The 27816-nt window shown below is 39.4% G+C and overlaps 1 protein-coding gene across 3 annotated transcripts in view; it reads right to left on the bottom strand.

The window, feature by feature from the left end:
• Window positions 1-27816, bottom strand: part of ANK3 (ankyrin 3) — a 508469-nt gene that overhangs the window by 233493 nt on the left and 247160 nt on the right. The gene's annotated exons all lie outside the window — the stretch shown is intronic.

Raw genomic sequence — 27816 nt, forward strand, 5'->3', positions numbered from 1 at the left:
ACAGTTAAGGCAGCACATATTTCAAGTGTTTTGAAGGCAGTTGGGTTTATCTCACGGTTAACATGTATTTTCTCCTAGGAAACCATGACGTTTTCTAAAATAATTTAGGCCCCAGTTCAGTAAGATGCTTGCTCATGCCTCACTCTAAGCATGTGTACCGGCAGACCCACAGAATGCAACAGTATTGCACATGTGCACCACGGTTTCCATGTGCTGCTGAAAGACCTAGGCAGGCTTTAAAGATACAAAGAGAAACAAAGGGGGAGACTTTCAAAGACACACCTTTTCCCAATTTTTTTTCTGTCTTTGAAAGTTGATTTATGGGTGTGGAGGGATAGGATTTTTTTTATTAGTCAATGTCGGTAAGCAGACAACTTGAACCAGTGCCTTTGTCATTGAAAAAAAGAGGAACCGGTACTTAGCCAGCTCCCAGTACTCAGTACAGGCACATAAAAAAGCATTGACTTCATACCATTAAATATTTCCTTTGATGCTACACAAAACAGGAAAATGCTATCTAAAAACTTGTTAAGGTAACTTTCTTAGCATATTTTGACTTATGTTGATAATTTGTGTTTTCAGAGTTATAAAACTTTAACTTTTTGAATTTACCCGACCTGCCCTTATTTTCCAATCCTTCCCAGTAATTTCCCAAAATTGTGAAAATTTAAATTAAAAAAAGAAATCTTAAAATAAATACTGGTATTATCAGTTGAAAAGATAAACCGATAAAAATTAAATTCTGCCAAGCTTAGATATTTACATTATTCCATAGCCCAGGATGAAGAGAGATTTTAAATGCTGTCACCCAATCAACAGATATGAAAAATAAAATGTTATCAGATGAAATTGGCAGATTTTATTCAGAGGATTCTGTTAAACAGAAATGTGGAACTGTGCCTTTATATTATCATTGCCCTGGTTCCAAGCTAGATGGAAGTCTGAGGGTTACTGGCTGGGAAGCAACTTAGGAACAAAACAGGACATGGTGGGGTTCAGCAGAAAGAAAAACATTTTGCCAAGAGAAACTGGTAAACATATCCCCTGAACATATAGGAAAGACAAACGAAAACATTTTAAACCATAAGAAATGTGAGTATGATTAGCTACTTAGATTCCAGTAGACATGTGTAATGCCAGAAAGCCTCGGTCATCTGAGGGTGGAATTGAACCTGAGACCTCTGAAACTTAGCACATGAACTTCTACCAAATAACTTAAAAATCCAGCAGTCAAATAGCTAAGACTCATTAGTCTCTCTGTAAGGTGGTTCCAGTGCCACTAGATGGGACAGTATACCACACTCAGAAGGCATGTGGTTTTACAAGTGAGTTTCCTCTTTCTGGAAACTGTTTTTAATGGCATTCAAAACTCACTAAATTGCACTATGGTCTAATAACTGGTAATTTACATCAATAGAGACTTCCGGCAAGTATCTTAAACCTATAATCAACTAGATCATGCAGGCCCATGGCTTTGAATTTTATGGGAAACAAAAAAGAATCTTAATCATGGAGACTCAATGATCATTTAAATCAGTGGAAAGATTTCCTCTAACTTCAATCAGGCCCTTAAAGTACACCTCCTATTCATAAAACATCAGAATCATTGGCATCCAATATAAACAGGACTTTGCATGTGTTTGTGAACCTGCTATTTGTTTACATATGGCAAGGCTAATCACAATGCAAATATTATAAAAGTTTTATATGATATCCTCCAATACTGCTAACATAATCCTCCTGTCATTAGAAAACTCCCACAGAATTAGAATGCATTTGGAATGATAAAACTGAACATATATGACAAAGTTATCAGTGTGGAAAAGGAAAAAAAAACACCATAAAATACGTACTGTTATGTAAAGGTCACCAAATCACACCTGACTAAAATGAAGAAAAACTCAAACCATAAGCCATTTTCTGAAAGGTCAGCTCTTAAAACTTGCCTCTGAAGCCTATTATTAATGTGAAGTTAATGCCTACACACCTCATAAGCATATTTTCATTTACTTTAAGAAACATATTACCATGCCAAATGACCCGAAGCTTTGCAGAGTACAAGGACAAATCCTGCAACCTCTGCTCTAATTTGAATATTCTGGTTTTAACAAATTTCCAGTGATTAAGTCTGTGGCCTCACACTGAAAGTATCTCCAGTTTCTGGGGCCAGACCTTAAACTCTGAAGCACTATTTCCACCTTTAAAGTCTAACCTAAGACAGCATTCAGAAGTCCTAGAATGCTCTGCCTCTCAATTTGCCAAGGCATAAACATGAAATACTATCTCTGGATCAGACCCAAAATCAGGTGGAGACACACGCATGCAAACACATCAAATTGTGCCTGCAGAAAACTTAAAACACTGTGGGACTAATTCCTTCTGTGTAAGTAAGGCTTTCCCTTACCTCAGTTTCTATTAAGTGGGCTGCCTGGGATCCAAGGTGGGGAAACTGTCTTTGTATTGATATCTTTGTTGAATCCAAGGTGTAAAGTATTAAACTTGAGAATGAACTCCAAATACGATGTCTCCATTTGTAATCTGGTGCTCAAGTCTCTTTGTTTTAGAATGCAGACTTTTTAGATTTGAATGCTATGACCTGCTAGATTGAAATGCTCACTGACAAGTTTATGTGTACTCTGATTCCTAATGTCTCATTAGTGTCTGCTTTTTTGTTTTGTGATGATACTGACTACCTCTCTGTGACTATCTAGTTTTGTGTCCTTCACAAAGTGGCCAGATGCTTCTGAGGGAGTGAACAGAACAGGGCAATTTATCAAGTGATCCATTCTTCTCTCTTGTTTAACCCCAACTGCTATCAATCAGCAGGTTTAGAGACACAAAGAGCGCCTTTGATGGATCTACCCACCATTATCTTACACTTTTTTGAAACCAGATATACTTTCAGCCTTCACAGGATCCCCTGGCAATAAGTTCCACAGGTTGACTGTATGCTGTACGAAATAATACTTCTATTGCTTCACGATGCCTGTTAATTTCTTTGGGTAACCCCTGGTTGGAGTGTTATGTGAAAGGGTAAATAATACTTATTCAATTTCTCCACACCGTTCATGATTCTGTAGGTTTGTATCATATCTGTCCCCCCATCAGTCATCTCTTTTTCTAGCTAAATGGTCCCAATCTTTTTCAGTTTTCCTCATTGTGCAAGTCGTTCCATACCCCTCGTCATTGCTATTTGTTGTTCTCTGCATTCTTCCAGTTTTAATATATCTCTTTTGAGATGGGAAAACAAGAACTGTATGAATATCACAGATTTACACAGTGGCTTTGTAATATTTACCATCTTATTATCTATCCCTTTCCTAACAGCTCCACACATTGATAGCATTTTTGATTGCTGAACATTAAACAGATCTTTTCAGACAACTATCCACAGGGACTGCGTCTACACTGCTCGCCCCTTCAGAAGGGGCATGTAAATGCAGCGGATCGAAAATGCTAATGAGGCACTGTTATGCATATTCAGCAACTCATTTGCATAATGGCAACCACTCGCTGCACCAAGAGTGTTGCTTTTGAAATGCAAAATAGGCATGTAGATGGGGTTCCTTTGAAAGGAAGCCTCCCTTTCGAAAGCACCCTTCTTCCTAATTCCCGTCACATGTTTCAGGAGTAAGGAAACTTTGAAGTTGCATGGGTACTTTGAAGTGCCTGCAGCTATGCTCACTGCCGCCACTTTGAAGTTAATGTAGATGAGTCCCAGGTGTATTTACTCCACTCATTAATTTGACACTGGTAAAACTGAAAATAATGATACACCATTAACAGTTACAAGTCTCTATTTAAGCCACAATATTTAAAAAGAATAAGTATTATAGTAGGACAATAGCACCATTACATTAAGAAAACCCTAAAAGTGATCACGACAGGTAATTGAACTAGCTTACCATTTAACAGCTGAGTTTTCTAAGTGCTTTAAAATCCACATCTTCATATTTCTTGAAAACTGTTGTGTCTAATAGAGATCTAGAGCGGAGATAGTGGCCCCAGTCGGAGGTCATCTGAGCTAGGGATCTTCCAATAATACCCCTTCAAAATTATGTCATTAATACTTTAATATTTCTATAATTTTTGCATGCATACAATACTATGGCTCTGATCCACCCCAAATAGACACCATCTATTCAGCACTGGTCTTTGTAGAGTCTGGCATCCACTGCCCATTCACAGCAGAATTTTAGAAGCTACACAGAAAAATAACTGGATCTCTAATATGGTGCAGACTAAGCTGCCCACCTGAGAAATTAATCTGACCACGTGCAGTATGAACTGGGACTGGTATAAACCAGAGTGATTGCAGACAACCTGATGTCAGAGCAAGATGACATGTTGAGACCACTGAATTCATAAACCACCTCTGGAAAGTGAATCTGAGCTCAGTCCCTAGCAGCATCTCTCTTATCTCAGCATGATATCTTCAGGGACTCCTCCTTCTGTAGGTTTTGTCCTGGGAGCAGAGTATCTGCACTATGTATTAATATTTCAAAGTGCTCAAAAACCCACATGCAAACTCAGATTTTATTTCAGATGTATTGTCAAGAAAAATAACATGAATTTAATAAAGGAAAGATTACAGAATCGTTAGTTGCAGCATAATGTACACATGCCACATGGTCCTAACCAGTATCCTAAACTATGAAACTGAGTGTGATCAAAGTAGCTGCAACCAGTGTTCCTTGCCATTGGAGTGCTTGGACAGCTGCCTAGGAGAAATTCAGGTGCCACTCAATGATTAGCAGAGTGCTCATAGCCACCCACAGTGGGCACAGAATTACAGAATCACAGAACACTAGAACTGGAAGGGACCTCAGGAGGGCGTCAAGTTCAGTCCCTTGTCCCCACAGCAGGGCCAAGTACCATAGACCATCCCTGACAGGTGTCTATTTAAGCTGGTCTTAAATATTTCCAGTGAAATATCTTTAATATTCCAGTGAAACCTCCCCTAGATAATTTATTCCAGTGTTTAACCTCCCTGACAGTTAGGAAGTTTTTTCTAATGTCCAACCTAAACCTCCCTTGCTCCAGTTTATGCCCATTGCTCCTTTTCCTATCCTCAGAGGCCAAGGAAAACAATTTTTCTCCCTCCTCCTTGTAACCTTGACAACATGTGTTGCCATTGGTGGTGTAGATGCACACATACCTTGGTGCACATAACAACAGTTATTTTGCCTATGCATGGAAAAAACTTAGACCAAGGGGAATCCTGAGCATCAGGACATCCACCTGTCAAACAGAACCCTACTTGAAGAACTGGCACAAGGTAATTCAGAACAGTGATATATATTTGTCATAAAAATACAAAAAGTAATTTCAACTTTATACAATAGTGCAATCTGCATAAACTGAAGGTTCATACCTACCAATTTCACTCTAACATGTTGTACATTCTGTGAAGAACAGATCCAAAAGAGATATCAGACACTAGAAAAATGTTAGTCATGTACCTCTTTTAAAAGTCATAGCGATCATCAAATGCAACTCCTCCCTCATCCCACAAGCTACTACAGAAATTAAGCAATGTCAAAATCACAAGAACAATCACAACAAACATGTATCTGCAGTTCCTAGTTTTCAGAGGTTTAATTACATGTGCGTTTGATTTTCTGGAAGGCTATGGAACACTCCCACTCAACCTAGTGTTAAAGTTTTTGGGTGGCAAATGCAAGATATGGCAATTCTCATCATGCCAAAAATTATATGGGATAATAGGATCTGAACTGTATTAACTTAAATGTTATTGAATATTAGCAGACATGCATAATGCAAAGGCTCTGACGAACACAATCAATAGTGTGTAAACCACACTTAGCATTCATATGATGAGCAGAATTAATATATTTATCAGTAACATCTAAATGCTCCTCAGTACTTGGGTGATGCAGAGAATCCTGAACTAGTGCAAAATGGATAAAGAATGCTTTACATATCAAAGATCATCATTTCTGACACACTTCTGGGGGCAGAGGACAGATGTGCAAATTACACTCCAACTGGGGTTTGAGTTTGTCAGCACTGATAGATAAAAGCATCCCTCAGGCTTCACTGTGATTGCTAGCAGCTCAGTGAAGCATGAAAGCTCTCTCTGAAGAACTACTATTGCTTTCATGACACTTCTTATGTATTACACAAGCTAGGATACCAGAATAACTGCCTTCACATCTCCACACAGCAGGGCACAGATTATTCAACAAGTTATTGGAATGCACTGGAAACACTTTCCGTGTTTTTTTTTAATTTCAGAAGGTTGAGAAAACTACTGGTGTGGGGGGGAGGGGAAGCTGTTTTAGGTTTGATTTTAACAAACAGGGAGGAACTGGTTGAGAATTTGAAAAAGTAGAAGGCAGCTTGGGTGAAAGTGATCACAAAATGATGAAAAATGACCATCTTTATGATTCCAAGGAATGGTAGGAGAGATAAGAGCAAAATAAAGACAATGTAACTGAAGAGGGCAGACTTTAGCAAGCTTGGGAAGTTGGTAGGTAAAATCCAATGGGAAGCAAGACTACAAAGAAAAACAATTGAAGACAGCTGGCAGTTTTTCACAGAGACATTATTAAATGTGCAAGAGCACAGTATTCCACTGCATGCAAAAAACAGAAAGTATGGCAAGAGATCAACCTGGCTTAACCAGGAGATCTTGAATGATGTAAAAATCAAAAAAGGAGTCCTACAGAAAGTGGAAACTAGGTCAAATTTCAAAAAAGCAGTCAAGTAGCATTTTAAAGACTAACAAAATAATCTATTAGGTGAGCTTTCGTGGGACAGACCCACTTCTGTCTAAACTATTTTGTTAGTCTTTAAAGTGCTACTTGACTGCTTGTTTGTTTTAATAGTATATAGACTGACAGGGCTCCTTCCCTGTTACTAGGTCAAATTACAATGGACAAATATAAACAAACAACATAAGTATGCACGGACAAAATTAGAAAATTAAAAGAGCAAAACAAGCTCACACTAGCTAAAGACATAAAGGGTAACAAGAACCATGAGAAAGACCAAAGACAGGATAGGCCTATTACTCACTGACAAGTGAAAATATTAACAGAAAATGTGGAAATGGCAGAGGTGCTTAATGATTTATTTGTTCTGGTTTTCACCAAGAAGGTTGGCAGTGACTGGATGCCTAGCATGGTGAATGCTGGAGAAAATTAGGTTGGTTCAGAAGTTGAAATAGCAAAAGAACAAGCTGAAATTACTTAGAATAGTTAGATTTTTTTGAAGCCACCAGGGCCTGATGAAATGCATCCTAGAATACTTAAGAAGCTAACAGAAGAGATATGTGAGCCATTAGCTATCATCTTTAAAAAAAACATTGAAGATGAGAGAGATTCTAGAAGACTGGAAAAGGGCAAATATTGTGCCCATCTATAAAAAAGGAAAATAAGGACAACCCAGGAAACCTACAGACCAGTCAGCTTAACCTCTGTACCAGGCAAAATAATGAAGCAAATAATTAAGGAATCCTTTTGCAAACATTTGGAAGATAAGGTATAAGTAACATACACCATGAATTTGTCGAGAACAAATCAATTCAAATTAACCTGATGGGTTTCTTTTACTGGAAAACAAGCTTTATGGATAAGGAGGAAGTAGTAGATGTGGCATATCTGGACTTTAGTAAATAAATAAATTTCATTCTACAATGTATTAACAGGAATGTTAAAAGCAAGACGGAAGAAGTAATTCATCTGTCCTACTCTGTGCTGATTAGGCCTCAACTGGAGTACTGTGTCCAGTTCTGGATGCCACGTTTCAAGGAAGATGTGGATAAATTGGAGAAGGTACAGAGAAAACCAACAAAATTTATTAAAATTCTAGAAAACGTGACCTATGAGAGAAGAGTAAAAAAACTGGGATTGTTTAGTCTAGAAAAGGGAAAACAGTGGACACGAAAGCAGTTTTCAAGTACTTACCAGGTTCACAAGGAGAAGAGAGAGAAAGTTTTTTTCTTAACCTCTAATGATTTGGCTAGAAGCAACGGGCTTAAATAGCAGTAAGAGAGATTTAGGCTGGATGTAACGAAAAATTTCCTAACTCTCAGTGTATAATCCCTGGAATAAATTGGTTGTAGAATCTCGATCATTGGAAATTTTTAAGAGCAGGTGTCACCTGTCAATCATGGTCTAGATGGTGCTTGGTCCTGCCCTGAGTGGAGGTCACTGAACTTCTTGAAACTCTTGAGATCCCACCCAGACCTAGTATTCTATGAAACACAGAAGCTTGCTGCAGTTAACTGAACAGCTAAAAAATTAGAAGGAAGCACACCTTCAGGGTGAGATGCATATTTAATTGTTCCCCAATGGGTAGAAAATGGGACATAGAGGGAAATTGTAAGGGTGGACACTTTGAGGGTTGTTTGTAGGGGTGAGCTTCTTAATTGTCTGGTTCCACTGCATCATGCTTTGCATTTACAGTTACGTCAAGTAGCAAAATGCCAGCAGGTCAGAATGATAAGGTTTTTACCCTCACTTGGCACAGATGTGAAAGGCAATAGCTGTAAAATTAAAGCAGAAGACTAAAAAGAAAACAAATGCACCATTGGATAAATGCATTATGAACTTTCTGTCACTACACAATTGAGCCATATTTTACCTTGTTTTTACCTGTTCATGGCTACGTCTACACGTGCCCCAAACTTCGAAATGGCCACGCAAATGGCCATTTCGAAGTTTACTAATGAAGCGCTGAAATGCATATTCAGCGCTTCATTAGCATGCGGGTGGCCGCGGCACTTCGAAATTGACACACCTTGCCGCCGTGTGTCTCGTCCAGACGGGGCTCCTTTTCGAAAGGACGCCGCCTACTTCGAAGTCCCCTTATTCCCATGAGCTCATGGGAATAAGGGGACTTCGAATAAGGCGGGGTCCTTTCGAAAAGGAGCCCCGTCTGGACGAGACGCACGGCGGCAAGGCGCGTCAATTTTGAAGTGCCGCGGCCACCCGCATGCTAATGGAGCGCTGAATATGCATTTCAGCGCTTCATTAGTAAACTTCGAAATGGCCATTTGCGTGGCCATTTCGAAGTTTGGGGCACGTGTAGACACGGCCCATGTGGCACACAGGTATGTCATGTTGGCAATATGTTTATTTGCACTGGCGTGACTTACAGGTTTATTGCTAGTTTTCATTTTTCTTTTGTATGGGCTCTCCTAATGTCTACCCAGCACACATTAGCTTTTAAGATGTTTTACAGCATGAGTATCTCTTGAATTTATATCTCTTATTTCAACCTTCAACACAAATTAACTAATTAGCACATCTTCAGGTAGTCAGTATTCCTCCTTCTAAAAGACTTTTGCAGCCTGTTTTGAGAAACTGTCATACCTCTATTATTTGTAACAGGCTTCTATACTTTCTCGGGGAAAACTCAGAGGCTTATTGCAGTGCTCTCTTTTTGTCTCATGAAAATCCATTTAGGTTTTGTAGATACAGCAGCTCGTGAAAAATCACTATTTTTTATCCTTTGTTTGCATCGTTAACTGAGGGAAATGTTGGTATCTTGCCAAAATAACCACCAAACACACAATTTCTAACGACTTAGGGCGTATGCTGCTACCAAAGCCTTAGCAGCAGCACACACTGCTCTGAGCATGCCTAAGAACTGCGAAAGCAGCTGTACCAGAAGAGAGTCAGGCTGGGCCACCTCCAACTATTCTCAGCTCAGCATGTGGCTACCCTAACTCATCCTTACTAAGTAGAACTACAAAGAGAAGATGTTCCGCTACCACTTCAGGGGACAGGCAGGAAGTGAACTGGACCAGACTGTTTATTTACATATACATTTTGGATGCGGGAAGCAAGACCTGTCTTTTTAATCTCTTCACATATGGAAGCTCCTCCTTACCCCAAAGTAATTTCTATTGCCCTTTTCTGTACCTTTCATAAATTCAGTATATCATTTTTAGATGAGGCAACCAAACCTGCATGCAGCATTCAAGGACTGAGCAATCCAGGACTTCCTGCAGAGGCAACATGTCACTTCATCTATTCCTTTTCTAACGATTGCCAATAACCTGTTACCTTTTTAGATTGCCACCAAACATTGAGCAGATGTTCTCAGGGAACTATTCACAGAGATTCTATGGTCTCTTTTTTGAGCGGTAACAGCTAACTTCGACTCTGTCCTTTTATATGTATAGTTGGGATTATATTTTTAAATGAGCATTGCTTTGCATTTATCAACACTGAATTCCATCTGCCTTTTTGCTTCTCAGTCACCCATTTTTGTGAGATCCCTTTGCAACACTTCGCTGTCAGCTTTCAACAGCTATTCTGAGTTACTTTGTATCCTCTGCAAATTTTGCCACATCTTCTTTTACCCCCTTTTCAAGATCATTTATAAATAAGTTGAACACCACTGCTCCCAATACCTATCCCTGTGGCATACTATTTATTTTTACCCCTTGTTCCCTATCGTTTAAGTGGAGTACCTGGCAATGTTTTCATTATCATATATTGATCCTTCAATTACTTGAATGACAAGGCCTTTGATATCTTAATCATGCTGCTTGCCTTTGGTTATAAACAAACTCCCTGACCCCATGGCAAAGCTGGCATCACCACAAGTTCTCCTGCAGGTAAAACTCATGCCTAGCCTCAGACACAGCTCTTAAGCAGACCCTCAATATGAAATTAAGAGGTTGAAACTTCAGAGTGAGGAGGAACTATAGCACCCCAGACCTACCTAAATGGTGCCCCTTACGGACTTAGGTAAGAGAACAACTGGCTCTTACCCCACCATCCCGGGATGGCATCTTTCTCTTGCTGACAACTAATGTATTTAGTCATATAGCTGACATGGTGATGGCGTTCAATGTTCAAGGCTGAAAGTGACACATAATAGCTAGACATTGAAAACTGCAGAAAACAAAATTTGTTTTTATTCTTTACCTTAACATAGCCAAGGAAATTATATTAAAATGGAAAAGGCAAGTTATTCAAGCTGAAAAGTCAGGCATTTGAAAGGATGTCTGTCCGATCGTGGTTCAGCCCCCTTGTATATATACATAAAAATACAATCTTTAACTCCAAATTCATGGTTTTTGCCAAAAGACTCCTGCCTCAATCAGAGCACAGGAGAAAGGAATTAAGGTCACATAAGCAACCACAGAACTGGCATTCCTAATTTTCAGGTGCTTGATTTTGCAACCTAAATAACATTCTTTTGACATAAGCGGGGGGGGGGGGATTATATTATTATTAATATATTTATTAATTTAGTTTGCAATTAACTGCAGCCCAGAGTTTTCATTATCGACCATAAAACCACACAGTGGCTGTGTCTACACGTGCCCCAAACTTCGAAATGGCCATGCAAATGGCCATTTCGAAGTTTACTAATGAAGCGCTGAAATGCATATTCAGCACTTCATTAGCATGCGGGCGGCAGCCGCGCTTCGAAATTGACGCTCCTTGCCGCCGTGCGGCGCGTCCAGACGGGGCTCCTTTTCGAAAGGATGCTGCCTACTTTGAAGTCCCCTTATTCCCATGAGCTCATGGGAATAAGGGGACTTCGAAGTAGGCGGCGTCCTTTCGAAAAGGAGCCCCGTCTGGACGCGCCGCGCGGCGGCAAGGAGCGTCAATTTCGAAGCGCGGCTGCCGCCCGCATGCTAATGAAGTGCTGAATATGCATTTCAGCGCTTCATTAGTAAACTTCGAAATGGCCATTTGCATGGCCATTTCGAAGTTTGGGGCACGTGTAGACACAGCCAGTGAGAGCAACACCTATGCTAAAATTTTTATGGTTAACTGTTGTGAATACTCCTAGAGCATTCAATACCACCTTATAGTTCCACATCTCTGAGGAAGTGGACAGTAAATAAGCTATCATAGTCTTGGATGGTTATCGCCACACTAAGGGCTGCATAGGACACTGAAATTAGAGTAACACCAAGAAGTAGCTCAGATATTTAAAAGTTTGTTTTAAAATAAATCTGATATATGCCAAGAATATATCACTGACAAGAACTTTTGTGTTTTGATTAAAACAGTGTTGCCAATAACTAGATAAATACTTTCAATACGTGTTTATTACAAGGACAGATTAATTCCCTAAGCACTTAACAGAATGTCGCAATGGCTAGGTTCTGTACTAAAATTCATCTTCAAGTAAAAATTTCCTGATGTGTGAAATTAATCCTACTGAAGGGGTTCACATGTAATAATATACATGCATGAGGGACTTTGCCTAAATAGCGTGAATTTCACCCTACAGGCATAAAGTCCAATAATCTCTCTATATGTCTCTCTCTCACACACACCACATATACAAACAAACCCACATGGGCGGGCACACACACACACTCTTTTATAAATAAAATATCTATCAGTTTCCTTATCAACTCTATCAGAAGCTGTTCCAGGGCAATGTATTCCAAAATATGGGTGCATATTCCTTGACACTACAGAGATTCCCACAATCAATGTTTAAATGATAGGAAGTTAGGCCTTTTTTATACAAACCCACAGAACAACAGGCACCAAGCTGCATTTACAAGACCATAGGTGTAACAGTCAATGATCAGAGTAGGGACCCAGATCTATTGTCAGCATGTGTCTTCTCCCCTTTTAATGGAGCCATTCTGTTTTTGGATTTGCATATTCACTATTTCTCTTGTAGTCAATGGGAACCACACACACATCTGAGGGCAAATCTTAACACAAAATACCACACACGGTTTTCTATAGAACTACGGTTACCATATTTGAACTTTCAAAAAATAGAACACTCCTGAGAGGGAGTGTACCTGTATTAAGTATCAGAGCAGTAGGTGTATTAGTCTGTATCCACAAAAGCAACGAGAAGTCCTGTGGCACCTTATAGACTAGCAGAATTTTTGGAGCATAAGCTTTCGTAGGCAAAGACCTACTTTGCTAGATGCATTGCTTATCGAATAAAGTGGGTCTTTGCCCACAAAGGCTTATGCTCCAAAAATTCTGTTAGTCTATTAGGTGCCACAGGACTTCTCGTTGTTTTTGTATCTGTACCAGTATCTACCAACTTACATTGTATGAATACAATGTGAGTTGGTTGGTACTGACACAGATACACTCCTGAGAAGGAGCGTATCAGAAAATTCAAATATGGTATCCCTAATAGACCCTCACCATTTCAAAATAATGACTAGATGATCTATTGCAAATTGCTTGATTGCCCACATTTGCAATTAATTATACAAACTCAATTAAGATAAAAGAAAAAGCCTGCATCACAAGAATTCCTTACGGACATCAACAGCCTGGCATATCGGGTAGAATTTGGCCTTGTAAAATTACAGAATTTTATAATATACATTTAACTTTCTGGCAAAAAATCTCCTAGAATTTAATAGGGATGAAACCAAGAGGGTTTTCAAGAAACCCAATTTTATCTCTAAATGAAATTAACAGTAAATGATACCACTCCCACAGAACTTTTATACTAGCTTTCAGAATTTAATAGACGATATCGTTCCTGTAGAATTCTGTACCTTAATGTCATTGGTTCAGCTGATTTATTAAATTAAACAAGATTCAATATAAAGTTTCAGGTCCACCCAAAGTTTCTTGAGGGGGAGGGAGGGGGAGAAAAATCTTGCTTCTCTTCCTCCTCTTCGGCCATCCTGGCTTGGGCTGCAGGTATGATCTGTACTGTCTCAAAATGACAGAGGCTAGGAGGGTGGCAATACAATTACAGCATAGCATCTTTTAACCATACCTTCTGTGATATCTAAATCAAATTATCAGATATAAACAGATAAAGTGAATCATATTTGATTTCATGGAAATTTAATATCATTATTCCTGCTATTCGCATTTCCTTTTCCACACATATATATTGAATGAAAAGTATCAGCAATATGGGATTTTTGTTACCCACTGCTTCTAACATTTTGATCTCATAATGCTGAACAAATTCCCTTTAAAAGCATACAGAATAATAAACAAATAATGTGAGCTGCTATTTGGCCTTTTGTGACAATACTGTTATGGTGGATCTGCTCCTTCTGGTATTTTTTGTGATTCTGCTTAATTTAGCCTATCACGCAAATCCATGCTTTATGATAGTATCAGCAGTGATTGTATCAGAAAAATCACTGAACTGTGAAAGAATGACTGAAGCACACAAAAAATGGCTCACACTAAGCAGGACTGAATCCCTTCCAGTAGTCAACCATTAGTAAAGCTGAGGCTTAACATGTCCTTTATTAGCAGAATGATTGAAAGAGCCCAAACTGGGACAGAAAGAAGAAATATTGTCTGAAAGCCTGGAAACAGCATATACCTCTACCTTCAAATTCATCACTATTTATTATTAAATATCTTGCATTATATAAACAGTTTCCTTATGCTTTACAGTCAATTACTTTCTTTTTCTCAGTAAAAACATTTTGTTAAGATAAGACATAAAACCAAGATCTGAGCCAACCGTGGTCTTTAAAAACCTCATGGCAGTTTTTACAAATACAGAGGTGAAAATTCTGGAGTCCTGGCCAAATTCCAACTTGAGTAATTACATTCTCCCTACCCAAATTCCCCCTGCAATGTCAGTTGGCTGTGGTATTCTCTCCCATTTTCTGACATCAGCTGTTATGCAGATTTGCCATGCTCTCTTAAACAGCTGCTATTTTTCATTCCAAAGTTGGACGAAATGGTATTTTACACACGTAGATGTGCATTGTGTAGCAGTTAAGTTTTTAAAACACTCTTATGATCCTTCATGCTAAGCAAAAGGTATTATTTAAATGCAAGTTATTAAAGATAAAATAAAGTGACTATCAAACGATTTAAAATTACAATGCAAAGTAAATTATTACGAAACTTTCAAGCTACCACACCTATCAACACACAATTCACGGATACAACATACCCTTATAATGATGGTTAGTTAGTAGATGTGGGTTATAATCTTAAATGGTTCTGATTATAGCAGCAGCAACAGATACATGTAATAGTTCCTCAGAGACACATTTACATCTATGTAATCATTAAACAGAAACTGACATCACGCAACACCCAATAGAGTCAGGTCCTTAAAATTGTATGTCTTCTGATTTTTGGACTCAGTTTTAACAATCAGCGCTCAGGCACTGCAGTATAAAATACAACTTAGTACAGCCTCAACTTCCATATGTGTATTTTGCTGTGATCAAATGAAATTTGGATTTATTTTTTAAATATTTTCCCAAATTTACTTTATTTATTTCTTTACCATGGTCCTTTAACACCAAATGAAGACACAATCATTGCCACAAGAAACCTGCAGTTAGATTTGGAAGGAATTTTCCACTGAGACATTTTTCATCAAACTATATCATTTTGTTGCAACGGAAATGGTTTGCAGGAAAGTTAGGCTTCAGGGAAAAGTTCTATTTTTCTAATCAAAAACACACTTTTGATTTTTTTGTTTAATTTATCCTAACATGATACTTACAAATTGAATGATATGTTCTGAAATGATATAAACAAACTCTTTCAGCTGACCAACTCTAAAAAATTTCCAGATTATCAATTAACAAATATTTTCAAGATCCTGTTTCAAGATGAGAAACATTTACAAAAAAAAATGATCACAACAGAGAAAAATGGTTTCTCACCCAGCTTTATACACAGTCCAGGTGCCCAGATGTAAATTTTGTTATACTGAACAGTGAACTAATCTTCAGGCTGTCATAATATATGGCAAAATTCTTCCCCGGCTAGCACGGCCATATGATCTCCACTGAGTGACTACTACTGGCAGGATATAGTTCCAACAGGGAATCCCTGACACCATGAGGCATAGCTACAATACACTGATGCTGCACATAGAAGAACCTATACCCTTCCTATGAAGTACCCATGTGCTGCTAAACGCAGCACCTCAATATTCAGGGCGGCTCAGCAGCCAGTCCCACTTCCTAGTGCTTCCAAATACTGACCAGTCAGCTCACCCAGAAGCCTGTGGGGGCTATGTTTAGACGATTGTTGTTATTTCGGGATACATTTGTATCCCGAAACAGCAACTCCCCAGCTCCTTGCCACGATCAAAATTGCGCAGCTGTTTAGAGCGCGGTATTCTGCTTCCACTACCCGTCGTCACGAAACGTCAGAAACCTTGAAATAGCCACTTATTTCAAACTTCGGTGCCATTTGGATGGCACCAAGTTCAAAATAAGTTAACTCAAAATAATTCATGGAACTTGTGGTGTAAAAATTATGCACATTATTTTGAGTTATGGCTACAGTCTAGATGTAGCCTGCGGAGGCCTGTAGGTTACTCCATTTATGATGCACCAGATATGATCCTGCTCTTTCGACGTTATAAAAGAAAAAATTGAAGTTGCTTATGAAATTTACTAATCTTGTTTGAAATAATTAATATTTCATTGTTAAATGGGTCAATTCATCTTTGGCACAACGTTAAACACCTTACTTTGGGAATATGTGTCTATATAACACTTAGCAAGCTGAGTCCTACAAAAACCTCTATAAAATAAAACTTGTCCAGGTTATGTTTAAAATGCAATAAATATTCTGTTGTTTTAGAGTGTTTTGGCTGGAATTTAAAGTGTGAGTTTTGATCAATAAAGGTCTAAATAATCTGGAATCACATTACCTGAGAGCCTGCCTCTTCCCTTCCCGCACTGCCACAGAAGCAATAAGCAGGGTGGCTTGAGCTGGGTGCCCCATAACACAGAATACAGTCAGCTGCTGTGAGCAAAAAGCAGCCCCATATCACCAGCCGATTTATTTATTCGTTAATGAGCTTTCTTGGGTAAGACCCACTTCTTCAGATTTGCAGATCCTTGTTCTTTGTCAGCTCCTCCTCTACCTGCCTTTTTCAGAAAGAGCCTGCGTTTGCTGAACTTCAAAGTACTATAAAATCCGTCTCTTTAAGCAAGTATTCAGAGAGAGTTGTGAGGGATGACTATGGGGTTTCCTTTGGGCATCTGAAGGAGGGAAAACTAATCTTGGCCCTGGTCCTGAAAACACACATTCAATTATAAAATATGTGTTGTCTCACTCTTACTTAACTTCAGCCAGCTACATACAGGCCTTACTTAGTATTCCGTGGTGTTCCCTGCTGCTGGCTTTGGTTCTGAATTAATGTTTGAAGTGTATTCAGTTGATGGCAAGGAGTCCTGGACAGGGCATGTTCTTTTGCATGTGTTCTGTAAGTCTACCTTAAGGTCTTTTAAAAAGTTCCCATATTCATATACAGTAGACACCCGAGTTACACGAAGGACGCACTTCCTGTACATGCTCGCTTAACTCAAATTTCATGCAAGATGGGGAGAGCCAGAAAACTTGAACAGCATACCAGCACGGGTCAGTTTCCTGACTCCCAGAGTGACATGAAGCTGGGGGCTGGATTGGGGGAGGGGATTTCAGTTTTCATTTAACTTGCATTAACGCAAGTTAAGCATAAGTCGAAGTCACGCATATCAGGGGTTTACAGTACATATTATCCAGGCATAGAATCCACTAGTCTATAACATGACACAATGAGAGCCATGTGACTCTGTGTTAAAGAGATTTCCAGGTGAGAATATGGGGCACACAGGAGCACAGAATGGGCTGAGGGCAGAACAGAGAGACCACCGGTGCCAGAAAGTTTGACTTGAGTAGGATTTAAAATGGCAGCTATGACGTTGGCTCCCCAGAGTCTTCACCTCAGTCAGCTAGCACCCTAAAATCTGCAATACCTGGCCTACATAATGCTGAATACTAGCCTAGAGTAACTCATAGGAGGAACTGCTTTTCTGTTTACAGAGGTGGGCATGGTGTTGCCTTAGCTAAGGATTATAAAAGCAGAAATGCTAGTGTGCAATTCTGCTGTTGTTTCTGACAACTTTAGTCAAAGGACATAGGACTTGTGCAGCTCAGGAGTAAGAACCTAGTGCATGTGACTAATCTCTCTTCCAAATTAAAAACTGACCTATTACGAAGTTCCAATATTGTGTTTGATTTAAACAAAATATATATATATAACCTCAGGCTCTAAGGAATTCACGGGGATACTGCTCCAACCAGTTCACTCCATCCTCAAGTCTGCTTTCTTCCTGGGGTGGGCCCCCAAACATTCTCCACAGGCTCTGGAGGATGGAGGATCAGGTTCAGTGTCTTATGAGAGCTGACACCCTCTTCCAGACTGTGGGAGGCCACTGTATACATGACGGGTCCCCTCATTGTGTGAATATAGAGACAATGATCCAGCCCTAAGATCACAAGTAAAGTTCCAGACATCCTGCTGAGCAGAATTACTTTACTCAAGTAATTTTACTGTTTGTGACACAGCAGTAATGAATACCTTCCCAATGACCCAAATGGCAGTTGGAGGCTGCTCAAGCCCAGATAAAGTAGCAATGGGACCAAGTGACTTTAAACAGGCTGCTTTGAAACAAGTGCTTTCTGCAAAATGTGCTAACTGGAATCTACTCTTGTAACCCCTGATTTACACCGCATGGGTGCAGTGGATCAATAACGTGTTGCCTTATACATGGAGAATGGCTTGAGAGTCCTGACTATGAAAGGAAACCCTCTGTGGCTTCACAACTGGATTTCTAGAGCCAACTTCTTTATGCAGCAGAAACTGGTTGCCACCAATATCTGGGCTCCTACTTAAGGAAGCCCATGTACAAGGAGAGGGTGGGAGATGACTCTTTTCCCCCAAGTCTCACATAGGATAGCCTAGCTAAAGAGATGAATGTGTCAGGGAATTCTCTGAGAAAAGGGCAGAGCTTGAAATCTCCCTGTCAGACAGGGCAGACAAGGGAATAGCAGTAATAACATGAGGTGTGGTCAGAATTTAAGAGGCCTGGACACATACAGCCTGTAGGCTACTCAGTTTAACAGTAACTACTAGAGTCAGTGGTGAATGTGCCTCATCATGTGACTAGCACGTTAATGTTTTTGTAAGAGTGGCCCACGTTAGATTACTGGAGCCTGGAAATAAAGAAAGCTCTGTTACCTCCTCTCCTAGATGACACACAGTTGTTTTCATTTATTTATTTAATTTCTATTACATGAACACAGGAAAATACAGGTACCATTTATATACCTGGTGGAGTGGTGGAGTGATAATGGCTTTGTCAGCGTGCATTTGGAATATGAAATGTGTGTACAAACTTGTGTTCTCTCCTCCTTCATTTGCCCTCCCACATTGTTTGCTTCCTTATATTTTTGTTCTTATTCCCACGCTCCACCTATTCATCTCCCTTCTCCCACTCCTTTGCCTTCCTCCCTGATTTCATCCCCCAACTCCTTTTCATTTGTATTTCCTCCTCTCCCTCTCCTTCATCAATCTCTCATTCTCCTCCTCTCCAGTCTCCCTCATCTCCCCTCCCTCTCAGTCATACTCTCCAAAACATCAGCAACTTCTTTCCTTCATCAATCCCCACTTGGTCTTCCACAGTTCAAACCCCCATTGTGGTCTTATCTGCTTCCTTCCTCAGGACCCCATGCAACATTTGTTCTTTCCAACTATTCTGTAGTTCAGGGGTCAGCAACCTTTCTGAGGCAGAGTGCCAAAATCTGATCTTTTGACCTTTATGTACGGTCCAAGTGCCAGTGATACTTTTGAAAGTCACTAATAGTCATACTCACAACATCTTCGTTAATAAATAATTAAAGATGCAGAGCTTTATCGTTTAGGTGGTGGTTGGTTGCAGTAGCTGGTCATTTGTTACTCCACAGGCGGTGTGACTTTGAGCAGGCTCCCAGCTGTATGGGGGAGGAGGTGCAAGGGGCTGAGCACCCACCTCACAAGCCACTCTTGGCATGGGTACCAGCGGTTGCTGACCCCTGCTATAGTTCTTAATGGAGTATCCCTACTTGCTGACTGGCTAATTCAGTACATAAATTGTGGTGATGTGAAGCAGGTTACTAGAGGTCTGGCAATAAAACAGTGTTAGACCTGTTCCATTGTGAGTCTGAATTCACTTCCCACTACGTAGCGCACCCTGTATTTTCAGTATTAGGAAAATAACATATTTCCAACCTTTTTTTCTTTGAATCAGCAGAAGTAAGGAAGGAAGATTGCTGATGTTATATGGCCAATGAATGCTCTCTGGCAATGAGTGGTGGGTATAAGAGGAAAAGGGAGGCAATGCCTCCCCTAGGTCTTAGTGCTCAACCTATCCCCTCTTCCATCCCTATTCTGACTGTTCCAGAAGGCTCCCACAGGAGGTTGTTGCAGCTAGCAGACTGGGGACTCTTCCCCAAAGCTTTCCAGCTTGTTAGACATATTAGCATAGCACTGAACCTGTGAAGGAGCCATTTCAGTAGTAATTAAGCCATTTAGCCAGCAAGTGCCAACCCTATTTACTGACAAAAAAACATTTGTCTATTACTATTCCTACAGAACCTTAGGCCAGGTCTACAGTAGGCATTCAGATCGATTGCAGATATACAATTCTAGCTACTGCAATTGCATAGATAGAATTGACATGTCTACAATCGACTTACCTGGCTGTCCTCACAGAGTTTCTCCTGTTGACCTCCTTACTCCTTGTGATATTGAGGAGTACAGAGGTTGACTGCTGACCCCAGACAGTTTGATTTCACTGCATGAAAATGAACCCTGGTAGATCAACCCTGACCAGGTTGATATTCCATGTAGTGAAGACATACCCTTGGTTTAAAATTTTCTTTAAATAGTTTATTAGTCTGTGGCTGAAGATTATAAAATCACCTCTCTAAAAAATCCTTACACAGATATTTATGCACAACCTGAGTATTCAACTTTAGCCTTATACGCTTGAATCTTCAAACAGATTTTTTAAATAAATGGTTCAAAAGACAACCCTTATTTAAAATGCATATTTTAATTTTAATTACTGTAGTACCAACAATTGCTTCCAACGTCTTACTGTTCTTTCTATCAGTTCCTCTTGCCTTTCACTCCCTTAAAGGAACAACACTCCTTTTCTTCCGCAAAGCTGGACAAACAAGTTTCCCTTTTACTTCTGGTTATTTGATGAACTAGTTTTATGAGACCCCCCTCCACCAAAATCAGTATCTTGCCAAGATATAAAATTTGTTTATGTGCCTAAAATCTTTGAAAGCATAATTTAACATAAGCACATAGCTAAATTTCATAAGCCTGTCTTGCTATGAAAAATCACAAAAAATAGCGTTCCCTTTTTCAGAAAACGAACTTTGTTATGAACAAACTAAACTGCTCTGACCGGCTAATTTAAAATTTTGTCTTTGTTTCAGTAAGTTTAAATATGTAGTTATCTGGAATGATCACTTTATGAGGGCTGAACAGCATATTTAAAACAGAATATCAGGTCAGAAACACTGATGAAGAAAATGTAAAACAAAGAAGGGCTGTATCATGTATTCCATAATATTTAAAGTTGTATTCAGCAGGGCACCTGACTTGCCCTCACTACAAAGTTTTTGAAAATAAATTTCACACAAACTTCAGGATAGATCAAAAAGCCTGTGAGTGACATTTTTTATTCCCAAATTTAGTGCTTTTAATTAAATGCCTTCTGCATGTCCAGGCTTCACAATCCTGTATGCAGTTGAAAATATGCTCCATTTTCATGAGAAAGAAATTGTAGAAGCATGGCTTCTCTTCCCTCAAATATCATTTGCTACATTTGGGTTCAGGAATTTAGCTGGAAAGGATGAGCAGGGAGAAAAGGTGGACAGCAGAGATGGTGTATGGTAGTGGCGAGGGCAGGAAATGGGTACAGCTGGGATGGAGTATGGGTAGGGCCACAGGATGAGGAACTTGCTTCCCCAAGAAGCAGCTTCACCAACTGCCCATGTCTCTGGCACAAAGATGGTCCATGCATAACAGGTTGATAATCACTGATTTAGGATCTGATCCTTTTCCCAAATTTCTGGAACTGCTCATTCAGTGAAAGGTCACAGCTCACATGCAAAATGCTTAATACTGATAAAGCCAACAGCCTGTGCAGGAATGTGTATTAACAGCAAACCAACACCATACAGAATGTTCTGTGGCCCACACTCTCCATTATATACAGTGTACCAGTGTTCTGTTCCAAATCTCTATTAGGATTCTGTAGTGACATGTGATTCATTCTCATTCCACTCTAACCAGATGGAAGGTTGTTCTGAATTGACCAATACATTAGTAGGGCTACCAACAATACCAAAGGAGGCAGACAAACTGGCAGGGCATGGGGCAGGGGGTACTTTGTTTTACTTCATAAGCTGCTCTTTTTCTATGACCAGTGTGAGCACCCATGTGCCCAAGAGCTATGAGCTGCTGAATCTGTTCTTCTTACACCTAACATTAATGGGAATGTATATATTTTAACATGCTTCTTCTCAGGATGTATCAGTGGAAAATTATTTAAAAAATGACATTCACTTCCGCACGGTAGATTAATGTGACCCAGGGCATTTAAGTCTGGAAATGAATTCATATTCTAAATGACAAATTATGTAGTGACTAGTGGAATAAATACTTGTAATTAAGGTATTTACAGGGCAATTATAGAAATTAGAAATGTTGTTATTGTTTAAAAATAAAAAGAAATCAAACATCCTTAAATAAAAAAATTATCTCAAATTGTAGGGATTGGCGTTCACAGTCACCATTCAACAAATTGTAAGTCTAACATTTTTTTCAATAGCTTTTGAATCATTCTAGCTATGTGTTCCTAGCTCATCCAATAGCATATAATGTGTGGGTGAAGTGTCAAACATGAAAGCCTAGCAGCCGTATGTGAAGTAGGCTGATAGGAACAAAAAAGTGCCATTTAATAAGAATATTGCATGTTTTTGGAAACTATTATTGTTGTTATTCTATGCCTCCAAACATGTTAGATTAGATATAAAATATTAATTATAATGCAAAATGTATAAGATTGTGTACTGCAAAAGAAATACCACTTGATATTTCCTCTTCCCGATAAGCAGGCCCTATGGTCCAATGACTTTTCATGAATGATATAACAGGAAGCAACACACTGTAGTGATTGTTGCAAGCCACATCACTAGCACAGCTGCTTGGTGAAGCTGGTTCTGTGTTCCAGTGTATACTGGTCCAGCATTTTCAACAGCAGTAAAATTCACATGTAAATTAAAAGGTCTAATGTACACTAAAAAACAACACAAATTAATCCTTTTTTAAAAATTTAATGCAATCAAATACACATGATGTCTCTACACATCCCTGGGAGATTACTAAATGATGTTTGAGCAGTTAAATGCAACATAAAGGCCCACAGTTCTTTTTCGGAGTTATGGACTTAAACACACATGCTGCCCCTAGAACTAGAGAGATGGGTCTGAATTAAGACTGAATATAAACATATCCATGTGTTTGGGGGCTTTCAAACTCACCAACCCTTTAAATAATAACAAGAAGTCCAAACACACTCCCAGATTCAACCCTCCTAAGCTTTGGTTTATTAGAAATCCAGATTCAAATTCTGTATGTCAGTCCCATCTTTTATGAAAACTGAAATTTTCTATCCCAAAAGAACAACATAACATAAAGGAGGTAGAGGAGAAAAGGAGGTAAAAGACAATAGAAAGGGCAGAATATGAGATAAAGGACAGACAAAAGACTGAAGAAATAAACAGTTTATTGAAACTATTTCACACCTAAGAATGCACAACATTCAGTCACGTAAACAATGGCAGTGGGCCTGTTAAGAGCTTATTTTTGAGTAAACATGGAGGTTCAGCATGGGTGAGAATTAAGTATAGGGAAAAGTATTCAGAACACAGCTTTCATACAAGCCTTTGATAAATTTAGTTTATTCTATATCTTTCTATGAAAAACAACAATGCATTTTATATTCTTTTATCTAAAGGATTACACCTGAAAACACATACATGATAATCTTTTTTTAGTTTCTGCTACCAACTCCAGGGTTGGCTGTGGCTTCCTCTGTTTGAAAGGTAAAAAAGCAGGGCGTATCTATTTACCAGGCACTGTTTAGGTTTCAAAGTGAAGGAAAACTCTTCACAAATGTGTAGGGGAGGGGAGCTGGTTTGTTAAAAGAAAAAAAAAAAAAAAAGACAATGTCCAGCCCATGTTGCTTGCTGCTCTTAATGTTTTGTTTTCAAATATGCAGCCATTACTTAGAGGGTTATGTCAAGTGAGTCTGATCTCCCAAGTCACAAGTGGACTCTCCAAGAATGGACAGTTGTAATCACAACACACAGACAACCATCGTTATAATCAGTCTTGGTTAGGGTGACCATATTTCCCAAGCCCAAATACCGGACACCCTAGGTGGGGGATGTCTCCCCATCTGCAGCCCTACGGGCGACCTCCACAGCTGTCCCACACCTCAGGGCATTCGAAACAGGGCTGCCACTCCTGTGGGGGAACCTCCCCGACGTCCCCATACCTCAGGGTGCTGGGAATGGGGCAGCAGCTGTACTGGTGCACTCCCAGCTTCCCTAGGGCACAGAGAGCCAGGAACTAGGCGGCAGCTGCACCAGTGTGGCTCCCCTGAGCTGCAGGGAGCTGGGAACCAAGCAGCAGCACCCCACCCCCACCCCAATGGCAGGGCCCCCTGCTGGTTCCGTCTCCAGTCAGCAGCTGCACCTGTGCTGGTCGGGGTTGGGCTGGGGGGAGGTAAGTTCAGATGAGGCCTGAATACGGGTCAATTAGCCCCTTTGTCCAAATAAATCAGGACTCCCTCTGGTGCCTGAAATACGGAACTGTCCCAGCCAAAGTGGGATAGATGGTCCCCCTAGACTTGCTAGAAAGAGCAGAAACTGAATCACCAAAAAGACTTACAACTTTATCCCCTTTTGCATCTGATCCCCACAGGTGAAGGATGAGACAACAGGTGGGGGGCAAAGTGGAGACTTTCTCATTGAGAGTGTCGACTTTTCATTGGTATCTGTGTTTCAAACTTTTAATAACAAATTCACTCTAACATTTACCTTATAAGACCTCAACAGGAAAATCCATGTAAGAGCACTTAATAGAAACACTTAAACGTGTCAAGTAGCAAGGAGAAAGATGGGAGTTGTCCTGAATGTTCTTGGATCTTAACAGCCACAGAATGGGTGATGGACTAGGGACCAAAAGCATTCTGTTAGGGCAATGCAGAATCAAAAGCCTGTCACATTTCACTGAAAGCTCTAATTATTTGAGAAATGTCAAAGACGTTTTTATAGAACAACCTGTCATGTGACAGGCATAAAAAATTTAGACCCAGGAATGCTGTTTTGTCACAGTAAAAATAATGTACATACAATTATAAAGGGACAGTTCCTCTTTACTCCAAAATTTGTCAATAAGTAGAAAATAAGCCCTCAGATGCCCTAGTGGCAGCTGTCCAGGAAGGGCATCTGCTTTGGTTATACAATTTGCAACTGAGATACAAATGCCAAATATTGAATTATTCACAGCAGCACTATCACAGGCTGCTCCTTAGGGGGGAAAAAAGGCAGAAAACATTGGGAGCATGCTTAAAAAGACAGCAAAAGTGAAACTGATCAGTTGATCTGACTGAGAATTGTGTGAATGGCTGAGTATGTAAATAAAGTTCAAAAATATAGCTGCCAACTTCTGGCTGACTATCAACAAGTTTATTAACAGAGAGGTAGCTATGTTCGTCTTGTGTTCTAATAAACCAAAACAACAGTCATGTAGCACTTTAAAGAATAACAAAATAATTTATTAGGTGATGAGTTGTCTTGGGACAGACCCACTTCATCAGATCTACGTGACTGCTGTTTTATTTTACCAAAAAGTTTGATTGCAAATGCTGCCTCATGTCCATCTCCTCTATGGACTGTTCTCTGGCTGGATTACAATGGCCTCCCATCCTTGTTGAGATATCACACCACATCACAGAAGTCATGAATGTGGTGCTTTGTGGCAGATGTAGTCTGACAGGGAAATGCAGCCATAGGCACCAAGGCAGCATTCTGCCTATTTTATTTTTTTTTTAATTTTATGGATTTTTAACAGATCAAAGTTTTCTAGAGAAAGCAGACTTCTTTCACCAAAAGACACAGTTTTGCTCAAGTGTTCAACTCCTATTACCTAAAGATTTTTAAATTCTTATGTCAATCAGACAGAAGTCAAATTAAGACTTAGGTGAGTAAAGTATCATATGTAGCATATAATGCTATTTTAACTGTTAGGAATGGATTATTAAAATATCTTCAAAGCTTAAATAATAAGGGCCTGAACCAAAACCCATTTAAGCCAATGGAAATATTCCCATCAGTTTAATGGGCTTTGGATCAATCCCTGATCACTCAAAGCTGAGCACTCAAGGAACGTACAAGTACATTAAACATGCAGCAGTAAATCTGTAGCTTGTTTACCTCTGTGTGATCTGAGTATACAAATGAGAAGGAACTGTCCCAAAACCTAGCATATTATTTTCAAGTGATTACTAGGAAGCTGACTCTCTTACCAGAATGAGGAAAGATAAAGCTAAATATAAATATGTATTCCTTAGCTAAGAGATGGCAAAGCAGCAGGCAATAATAATAGTGCAGTGTATAAACACAGAAAAATTATTTCAGAAAAATTATTTCAGAAAAATAACTTTGTGAGCATCTACATAGCAAAACCACTCATTCAAAATAATTTTGCAATAGTGGCTGGCTCATTTAGACCTTTGTAAACCTCATTCTATGAGGAACAGCACTATTCTGAAGTTGATATTTTGAAATGGGGGCCTCCAGCCCCACCCAGGGTGCCCTGCTGGCCAATCTGTATGAAGGCTCTATTTCAAAACTAGCTATTTCAATACATATTTTGTGTGTGGACATGCTATTTCAAAATAAGCTATTATGAAAGACTCCAGAATGCAATGAAATTAAGAAAGGGTGAATTTAGATTTAGAGTTTTAGAAAAACATCCTGAAATTGACATCTATTTGACTGTAAAAAAGTCTCAAAAAATAAATGACAGAAAACCATTAAAACTCTGACCAACCACAAGGAAATGTACTGTAGCAGTCAACACTTATTAGCAGAGAGAGAGAGAAACTAGATGACCAGTAACTTTTTTTCCATTTCTACCCCTTGTGGTTCAACAAGTTGCAATATCATATTTAAAAAATGCATTAAACTTGAATAATTAAAGCACTATAAAATTATTTTGACAGCAGGGAAGTTGCATGGACTACAGACTCTTTCAGATCCATAATTATGTAGCTGAAGACAATCTGAAGCCTTTCTGAAATGAATGATGGTCTCAGTCAGTTTCACTGTACCAATGTCCACCACAGAATTAGAACTAACTGGAATCCTTGCTTGCTATCTCACCTGAAAACTGAATGGGCATGGGAACTCCCTAGAGACAGCCCTTCCCAGACAGGCTAGCACTGATTTGTGGACAGAGTCCTTCCATCTGCAGGCTAACAGGACTCACATCTTAAATGTGTCCTAAACTTAAATGCAGCAATATGTGTTTACAAAAGAGCATTTTTAAAAAATGTTAAAATCAAAAGAAAAAAATCACTGTATAATATAAATGAAGAACCCTACGAGTAGAGTTAATGTTCTGATGTTGTCCTTAGAGGTTTTCTGATCCAGAACACTTGTGGACCCCGCTTATGCCTCCTTCTACAGGTGTACCATTGGGGCCAGCAAGAAGGGAGAAAAGTATTGTAAAGGTATCACAATCAGAGCTGGTGTTACAGTTAGTTAGATATATGAACAGATGTTGCTTGGATTACATGTGTCTTTTGCCATTTAAAATTCCATCACAAAATCAAATACGTGCTTCCAATCTAGTGTGTGCATATCTGAGGCATGTACAACACTCACTGACTCCAATGGGAGTGGTGGGGTGTATGGAGGATAGAAATGAGCCCTTTGTGTAATCTCACAACACTGGAACATCTACTAGATGATCTAC

This window comes from Carettochelys insculpta, chromosome 7, assembly GCF_033958435.1.
Source record: "Carettochelys insculpta isolate YL-2023 chromosome 7, ASM3395843v1, whole genome shotgun sequence".
In the NCBI taxonomy this organism is placed as follows: Eukaryota; Metazoa; Chordata; order Testudines; family Carettochelyidae; genus Carettochelys; species Carettochelys insculpta.